At 35.1% G+C, this 10,092-nt stretch overlaps 1 long non-coding RNA gene across 1 annotated transcript; it reads left to right on the top strand.

Annotated features, from left to right (window-relative positions):
- Positions 1-1,418: 1,418 nt before the first annotated feature.
- Positions 1,419-9,468, top strand: LOC129928760 (uncharacterized). Its single transcript, XR_008780232.1, has 2 exons — positions 1,419-3,687; positions 8,978-9,468. It is a non-coding gene; the product is annotated as an uncharacterized LOC129928760 (long non-coding RNA).
- Positions 9,469-10,092: the final 624 nt, after the last annotated feature.

Here is a 10,092-nt window from a genome sequence, read left to right as displayed (position 1 = left end):
ATTCTGGAGCTGCAGAGGTTACCACAGTTCGTGCATGTATATGCATCTTTCCTAGGGCTAACTGACAAGGCAGCTTTATTTTTCTTTCTCTTGACTGATGCAGCTTCGTTTCTTTTGCAGAGTTTGCCACAGTTCGTGCATGTATATGCATCTTTCCTAGGGCTAACTGACAAGGCAGCTTTATTTTTCTTTCTCTTGACTGATGCAGCTTCGTTTCTTTTGCACTCGTACTAGCACGTACAGTCTGTTTCATGCTGTCCAGTCTTGGGATATCTCCTCCCACATACCTGTGGTTCTCATGTATCGCTTGCAGACATCTCTGTAGACATCTCTGGGCGGCCCTTGGGTCTGACTCCCTTCGCAATCTCAGCATAGAGGATGTCTTTAGGGATTCTTCCATCTGGCATGGAAGTGACATGACCGAGCCAGCGTAGTCTTCTCTGTATCAGAAGTGCATAGATGCTGTGCATGTTGACCCTTTTCAAAACGTCCTGGTTGGAGACATGATCCCTCGAGGAGATGCACATTATGCGTCGCAGGCAACGTAAGTGGAAGTTATTTAATCTATGTTCTTGACCCATGTAAGTTGCCCAGCTCTCACTACCATAAAGAAGTGTGCTCAGATCACAGGCGTAGTTGACTATGAGTTTGGCTGCCGTAGTCAATTTGGTATTTTCCCATTTGCCATTGCTGCAGAAGCATTCCTATTCTTTTTGTCAGCTAAGAGACTAAATTTAGATTGCTGGCTATTGTTGTTCCCAAAAAGGTGAATACCTGCATCACCGTAAGTGTGTGATTTCCAAAATGTATCGTTGGTATTTCTGCGACATCTTGTGCCAAAATTTCGGTCTTGGAGAGGCTTATTGTAAGGCAAAACTCTTGACAAGCTGCTGCTAGAGCATTCACAAACCTCTTTAATCCTTCTTGTGAATGAGATATCAGTGCCGCATCATAGGCGAACAGCAGTTCTCTAATCAAGATACGCCGTCTCTTCGTTTTGGCCTCCTCGTGCCAGGTTAAATAGCTTTCCATCGGCTTGTCTTCGAGTCCGAAGATTAATGAGGAATGCAGTATTTCCCATGGCTACGCAGCCCAGCTGTGACCTACATATTTGTTACATCCAGGGCAAGCATAACCATTGTCCGCGGTGGTCGATTTAGTCTTTGGTCTGTCCTCGGCAGCGGATTTTCTTTTAGTCTCAACTGTGTATCCCACGGCCTTTGTGAGTGACCTCCAGCTGTCTCGTTCTGAGACCGCATGCAACCAGGTGCTCTGGGGTTCCCATGGGTTTTTCCGTATGTGCCGACTCCCTCCTGGCCTTGAATTTTCGCGGGCTGTTTGCAATATTGGTTTTGAGTTGAATTGGCGCCCTCTAATTAGATCTAGATCTAGACTCCCTAGTAAGTAGAAAGTGTTAGACACCTTATTTATATAGGTTAGTTATTTTAGTTATTTAGCGACGCACCATAGTAGACGCATATTGAACGGGACTAGTGACGTTTGGGATATGTTGGGTTAGAGACCGGAAAAATCAGTTAGCGATAGAACAATCCAGGATAACGACGTGTTTAGTGACAGAGACTTCTACTGTGGCCTTTTATCAGAATAAATATATGTGAACTTGTCCATCATCGTTGACTACATCTCTTCACTTGTTACAATCGATGTGCCAGTTCTTGTTTGTGTTGTCGTTCAACTGCACGTAATACACCCGAACAATTACACCCAAACGATTGCAGAGTAATTGGTTGACTTCAAGACAGCCTGAACTAGCAACATCACAGTGGCGACCCCGAACCTCGAAGCCGGACCCCTGATGAAGCTGAACGTCGAACCGGACCTCGAAGCAGAACGTTTACTCAGGTGAGGGTCGTGCACTCGAAGATATAAGATTTCATCGGAGTACGGCTGAACACAGCATCATCGCAGAGTGACTTTGTTCTGGATCTACAAGCAGTCGTCGCCTGTTTGATCGCACGTTCAACGAGCCGTTAACTCAGGGTGACCTTCGTCAGGACCGTAATCATCGCAACGTCTGGTCTACCTAACCAGTATAGTATCAAAGCCTGATCTTCATATGCTGAATCGACCTACAACCAGAGAAACCGTTCGTTCATAACGGGTGAGAGATCGTTAGTGAACCTGTTGGACATATTTTTTCTTCGTCATAGGAGCCACATCGAGTATCAAGTTTTACCTCGTCAGTTTCGAGAAGGACAGTTTGCCCGCTGTCAGAAGTATTGTGAGTACTACAAGTTTGGTAGCTAACTAAATCGAAATCGCTCTGTCGTCTTACCCTTGGAGAGATTCTTGTGGAGCAGTTTGCTCATTGAACCGGTTGCTTGCCACGTTTATAACGGTCACTGTGTTTAACCTTTGGAAGGTTAGTAAAGTTGTATGTATCATTACTGAACATTGATATATTTAGTATTCGTCGGTCTAGACCATATCTAGACGTGCTGATATTGTTGTGGAAATAGCTACATCCACTTAATTTCGTTGAAAACCGTTAATCGTCTAACGGAACGTCGTCGGAGGTGACCTTGGTTTCACCTAGTCTACATTGGACAGTTTGGTCTAGTGAAGCAGAGTACAACAGCAAACTTCGTCGTACTACCAGAGTAGCAGCAGAAGCAGTGAACTATTTTAGAGAACCGTTATTCGTCAGCCCAGATCAAGTCATCGTCAAGAAAGTCGTTATTCGTCAGCCCAGATCAAGTCATCGTCAAGAAAGCCGTTATTCGTCAGCCCAGATCAAGTCATCGTCAAGAAATTCGTTATTCGTCAGTCGTCCAGATCAAGTTGCCGTCAAGAGACTGTTATTTGTCAGTAGTCATCTACACAAGTCAAGTCATCGCCAGAAGAACCGTTAACCTATTCGTCAGTAACTGTGTACACAAAGTCGTCGGAACTACACATACGGTCATCAACAGTCGTCGAAGAAACTGGAACATTTTGCTGTGGCATATCAGGACATCTGTGGCATTACGTGGGATACTGGTAGCACCGGAGAACAGAGTCAGAACTGGAAGAGAGGCAGTGGAATTTGTTGTGATCTAGCATATTCGGGAGTCCGAACAAAGGGATCTTTCTTATCAAAAGCTAAGTGCCATTTTTCTTATTAGTATATGTTTAGATTGCCCTTAGAAATAGATTTTGTCTAAATTTGGTACGTTAGCCTGAGTAAAATCAGGTGGTGCGCCTTAAAACCCGTCGGGGTAGAAGACGTAATTTAGATGAAAAGCTATATTATACATTTAGGGTTGTAATTTGTTTTGTTTGTGTAAACGTCATATCCGTTGTTGCCTGGTTACTTCGTGACGTTATCATTGTGTGCCATATTGTCACATCCCAACCCATAGTGATAGTCTCATTTAATTATTTCATTTGTTTATATTATTTTAAATTATTTATTTTTATTAATTTAATTAGATCTGTATTTTTTTTTCACTTAATGATAGAAAGTGCGGGTAGGATTCTTTTACTGTGAATCAGACTAAAATAATTTTAGTTTGAGCGGTTAAAATCAAATATGATTTTGCCATGAGAATAATGCCGAAACTGGCTATGTAGTCAAACACTATCGTCTGGCTAAATTTAGATCTGCAAATTGTTGTACATCTCTTTGGTACAATTTGATTATCTAGACTCTAATTTGAAATATTATTAATTGGAAGATGAATGAAGGTAGTACATTCTAGATATATATATCTTGTTGAAGATATATTTGACACTGTATACACATATTTGTTTCGTATGGTTAAATAGAACCATAATATACTCTAGATCTAGACTCTAGACAGTCTTTGAATTTACTCTGGACACTTCACTGTGACTTCAGTGCCAGTCATACCAGGTTTTAAAATTGATCATAGTTATTCATACTAGATCTAAAAGTCATAGTGCTCTTGATAACTATAGATCTAAATAGTATTATTATACATACTATAATATACTAGATTTAAATTTGTGTGTAATACTGGACCTAATATACAGATTTGAATATAACCATAATAACTCAGACTAGATTTACACATTTACTAAATCTATAGATAGAGACATAACACTTAAAACTTGTATAAAAGTGTGTAAAAATATAAAATAAGTTTAAAGTATAGCCATAACCAATATAGGCTAAGTAAAAATATATATAAAATATAAAACACAATGGCTACATCATCATATGTGGACCTTAAGGAGGTTAAGGAAACAGCTATGCAGGATGGAAAGGCCATGGAGTTAAAAGGAAAGGACTTAGCAGCTTATGTACAGCAAGTTGTGAAGGAAGAAACGGAACGTCAAAGACAAGAGATAGAAAGACAAGAAGAACGTCAAAGACAAGAGATAGAAAGACAAGACAAAGAGAGAGAAAAGATTAGAGAACATGAAGCTAAAATGGAAAAGATGAGATTGGATGCAGCACAAGCCAGAGCCCAAACTGAACAAGGAAATAACACAAATAACTCAAATAATTATACCACTCAAAGAGACAACCCTAATTCACAAACATGGCTAAAGAGAAAAATACAAAGTTTTGATGAACAGAAGGATGACATTGGTGATTTCCTGAAAAGATATGAGGCAAAAATGTCTACATTTAATATGCCTGAAGAAGAATGGTCTGAAATACTGATAGACTTTGTTCATGGTCAAGCTCTAACAATATGCCAAAATCATGACCATCATATTGATGATAGCTATCAAGTTTTAAAAAGAGAGTTATTGAATGCCTATGGTCATAATGCTACAACTTTTAGAAAGAAATATTTTGACAATATACCATCATTAGAAATAGAACCCCAAACTACCATTAATATGGAAAAGGATTTCTTCAATAAGTGGGTAAAATTAGAAAAAGTGACAAACTCTTATGAGGGATTAAAAAATTTTATTCTAGTGGACAACTTTGTAAATAAATGTGATCCTCAATTACAATCTTTTATTAGAGAAAGAAACCCCAAAACTATAGATGAAATAACAGAGATAATGAGAGTATACAAAAATGCCTATCCAAATAAACCATTTTCTGATAGAGATAAGAGCAAAGTAGATTTAATAGGATACACCAAAGAAAATGTTGATAGAAGTAGAAATAGAAACAGATCAAATAGTGGAAATAGAAAATATAGTGAAATAACCTGTTTTAAATGTCAAGGAAAAGGTCATATAGCAGCTAACTGTAGAAGAGGGAATAGTAGGTCTGGAAGTAGAAATAGATACAATGAACAAAATAACAGTAGATATAGGAGTAGAGATAGGAATGACAGGGGAAATTATAGAAATAGGAGTTACAGTAGGGAATACAAAAATAAAGGTACAGATAGGATATATTTCATGGAAGGAAATAGGAACAATTTTGCAGTGTACCCAGGGTTTGTAGATAGAATTCCGGTGGAACTAATCAGGGATTCAGGTTGTAACACCTTGGCAGTAAAAACTAAATTTGTCAAACCTCATTGGTATAAAGGGTTTACTAAGAAAGTAGAATTAGCAGATGGCACTGTAAGGGAATTTAAAGCTATAAGGGTATACATTGAAACTCCATTTTTCACTGGTTATTATGATGGCATTGCAATACCAGAAATGAGATATGATATGTTAGTAGGAAACATAAAAGGAGTTAAAGAATGTTCAAGAAAAGAATTAGAAGACTGGCAAAACAAATACAAAAACATAAGACAAAATCATGAAAACATAGAAACACAAAATATAACAAGTATGATAATAACAAGATCAATGGATAAAAAAGATGAGAAACAGGAAAATACAATAAATGTAATAAGTAATGATAAAGAAAAAGAAACCACTAATGTAATACAAATAGAAAATACAGATGTTAAGGAAAGAGAGATAGAAAATGAAACACAAAATAGTCTTGAAACACAAATATCTCAAAGTGAAAAAGAAACAACACCCACATTTGCATTAGAACAAATGAATGACAATATTATTGGGAAAATTTATTCAAGAATATCAGATAAAAACAATAATAATCCAATGGAGAAATTTTGTATAGAGAATAAAATATTGTTTAGACAAACAAGTAATGATAACAAGAAAATAAAACAACTTGTCTTACCACAGAAATATTGGAAAGATGTTTTAATCATGACACATGACAATAATTTAGCAGCACATAGGGGAGTAAAGAAATGTTATAGGAATTTGTCAAAACAAGTATTTTGGCCCAAAATGAAAGCAACAATCAACAAATACATAAACTCATGTGACATATGTCAAAAGAGATCTAACAAAAGCTTAGTGAATAAAGCACCTATTCAAGAAATGGATGAACCTACAGCACCATTTCAGAAAGTATCTATTGATTTAATAGGTCCTTTAATTCAAACTGAAAATAATAACAAATACATTCTAACAGTAATAGACATGTTTAGTAGATACCCAGAGGCAATCCCATTATCAAATACAAGTGCAGAAAATATCATTAATGCCATAACTCAAAAAGTAATTACAAGACATGGTATACCTAAAATTATATTGAGTGATCAGGGATCTCAGTTTAAGTCAGAACAATTTAAGAAATGGACTAAACAATATAATATACAACACATATACTCTTCGGAGAGTAACGGTTTATGTGAACGATATGGTGGATCATTAAAAAGATCACTAACAAAGATAATTCAGAATAATCAGAACAAGTGGGATCATTACATTAACTATGTACTATTTGCTCATAGAAACAACATCCATGAAGCAACACAATTCTCACCATATGAAATAATACATGGAAGAAAACCCAGAGATGAATTAGATGTTTTTAAAGAAAATCTAATAGATAATGAGAATAAATTAAATAATGACAGTGAAACAACAATCACAACAGAATTAAAAGAAATATGGACTCAAGCATATAACAACAATAAGAAGTATAAACAAAGTGCTCTTGAGAATCTAAATAAGAAAAGACAATTGAAAACACTAGAAGTAGGAAACAATGTATTAATATTAATAAATGACCTGAAAAATAAAATTGGTAAACAATGGAAAGGTCCATTTAAGGTGATAAAACAAATTAGTGATGTGAATTATCAAATTGAAATAAATGGGAAAATTAAAACATATCACATAAATAATTTGAAACTGTATCATGATAGAGAAGATGAGTTAATACAAAACATTCAGGAGGAAATAGAAAATAAATTTTCAGAAAGAGAAGAATGCTTGATGATAATAACAAATGAAAATCATAATGAAAATGATATTAAGGAAATACCTGTAATAGAAACAAAAGAGAATCAAACTTGGCAAAAGATTAATCTTAATAATCTAACTAAGGAAAAGTCAAAAGACATAACTAAAATAATACAGGAATACAAAGAAATTTTTTCCAGCATACCAGGAAAAACAAATATTATTAAACATGACATTAAAGTAACAGACACAAAACCTATCAAGCTTAAGCCATATAGAATACCGCTACATTTACAAGACAAAGTAAAGAAAGAAATAGACAATTTACTAGAATCAGGTATAATTGAGCCATCAACATCTCCTTATGCTTCACCAATTGTGATAGCCAAAAAGAAGAATGGAGATATAAGGTTATGTATTGATTATAGGAAACTTAACAACATCACAGAATTTGACCCATATCCAATGCCAAATATAGAGGATATTTTACATAAATTAAATGGAGCAAAATTTTTTACTAAATTAGATTTAACTAAAGGTTATTGGCAAATACCGTTAACAGAAAATGCAAAACCTTACACAGCATTTGTAACACCATATGGTATTTTTCAATGGAATTATATGAGTTTTGGATTAGTAAATGCACCTGCCACATTTAATAGAATGATGAACATGATAATTGGAAACAAAGAAAATGTTATTTGCTATTTGGATGACATATGTATTTTTAATAATAGTTGGGAGGAACATTTGGTAGATGTAAAAGAAGTATTCAAAATAATAAAAGAAAGTGGACTTACAATTCAAGCAGAAAAAGTAGAAATAGGATTGGAGGAAATAATTTTCTTAGGACATAAAGTAAATAACAACATGATTAGCCCTATTGAAGATAACATAAAGAAAGTACTTAATATTGAAATACCTACAACAAAAAGACAAATTAAAAGCATATTAGGAATAGTAAATTATTACAGAAAGTTTATAAAAAACTTAGCAGAAATAGTGAATCCACTAAATGACTTACTTAAAAAAGGAAAACCTCAAAAAGTAGTTTGTAATGAGGAATGTGTGAAAGCTATTGACAGAATTAAAGATGTTTTTAGTCATGAATTAATATTAAGACTACCCGATAAGGACAAAATATTTTATGTCACAACTGATGCATCTGGTAATGCTATTGGTGGTTGTTTAATGCAGAACTATGATAACTTACATCCTATATTATATGTAAGTAGAAAATTGTCAGAGGCAGAGAAAAAATATAGTGTCATTGAAAGAGAAGCCTTAGCTGTAATATGGGTAATTACTAAGCTAGAGAGCTATTTAATAGGAAGGAAATTCATATTATTAACTGATCATAAACCTATTCAATATATACAGCAAAAGAGCATGAAAAACAGTCGTGTTTATAGATGGTTCTTAGCACTACAGGAATATAAATTTGAAGTGAAAGCTATTAGTGGATCTGTGAATATTGTAGCTGATCTATTGTCTAGAATGACATTGAAATGAAATACTTTTGTAAATAAACTATGATTATATTGAGTATGTAATATATATTAATATATTGACACCATTTATATGTTATGAAAAAGGGAGATAAGTAAATTTGATGTTAAGCATTTAAAAGTAAGTATGGATATTTTTTTTGTGTGAATCATTTCATATATCATTGACGAAAGTTAGTTCTATGGAAAAGGGTGAGTATAAAAGAAAAATGGACAAAAGCGTATAAAAGGGTGGTAAGAAAAAAAAAAAAAAAAATTTATTGAATGTGTAAATAAAGTTTGTAATTGGTTTTTGAAATATTGTATTTTATCAGATTACTGTCAGTGAAGAACAATTGTGACTTGTGAGGTGCCCATAGGATGCCACATTTTCCTCTATGATGAACTGTGTACTAAGGAGGATGATTCTGGAATGTTATGAACTGTTATGAACATTGACATGAATATGAGGAACTGTCAAGATGAAGATGTCAAGATGAAAATGTCAAGATTTTATGTTTGTGGTCTTCCCCTTAAATTGAAAATGCCCTTGTAAGACTTGACAGTAGTGGAAAAATATTGACATATTTTTTTTTCAAGGGGGGGAGGAATCTGTTAGACACCTTATTTATATAGGTTAGTTATTTTAGTTATTTAGCGACGCACCATAGTAGACGCATATTGAACGGGACTAGTGACGTTTGGGATATGTTGGGTTAGAGACCGGAAAAATCAGTTAGCGATAGAACAATCCAGGATAACGACGTGTTTAGTGACAGAGACTTCTACTGTGGCCTTTTATCAGAATAAATATATGTGAACTTGTCCATCATCGTTGACTACATCTCTTCACTTGTTACAATCGATGTGCCAGTTCTTGTTTGTGTTGTCGTTCAACTGCACGTAATACACCCGAACAATTACACCCAAACGATTGCAGAGTAATTGGTTGACTTCAAGACAGCCTGAACTAGCAACATCACAAAAGTCAACATTAAAATATTGTCACTTTTATTTGAGATGGCTGTTAGTTGAGAGTAGAATATTTTTTGCTGATTATAGATTGTAGATATAAATCTACCATAAGCGTAGCCAGGATTTTTTTCGGGGGGGGGGGGGGGGGGGTTGGGGGATTTTTTTCCTCCCCCCCCCCCCGCGAAAAAAAAATTATATGTATTTATTTGTGTGTGTGTGTGTGTATAATCTTTATTACATTCTGACCCTTCATTCTTTCGGAAGACGTTTATTGTGCCCTAAAATAGGTTCTTCCTCGAGTTAGTGGAAAAATTGTAGATTCCCCGCCATTGCTAGCAAGGGGGTTTGGGGGAGAGCTAGGAGCTCCCCCATCGCGGGGCGGAGCCCCGCCGCCAAGCACTATTTCTGGTATTGAAAGCCAACAAAATGCATATTCTGAGGTATCTACAGAGCATTTTCCTGCTATTAACAAGTT

Source organism: Biomphalaria glabrata, chromosome 10 (assembly GCF_947242115.1).
Source record: "Biomphalaria glabrata chromosome 10, xgBioGlab47.1, whole genome shotgun sequence".
In the NCBI taxonomy this organism is placed as follows: domain Eukaryota; kingdom Metazoa; phylum Mollusca; class Gastropoda; family Planorbidae; genus Biomphalaria; species Biomphalaria glabrata.
Note: the sequence above shows the minus strand (reverse complement) of the source record. Positions and strands in the feature narration are given on the sequence as shown.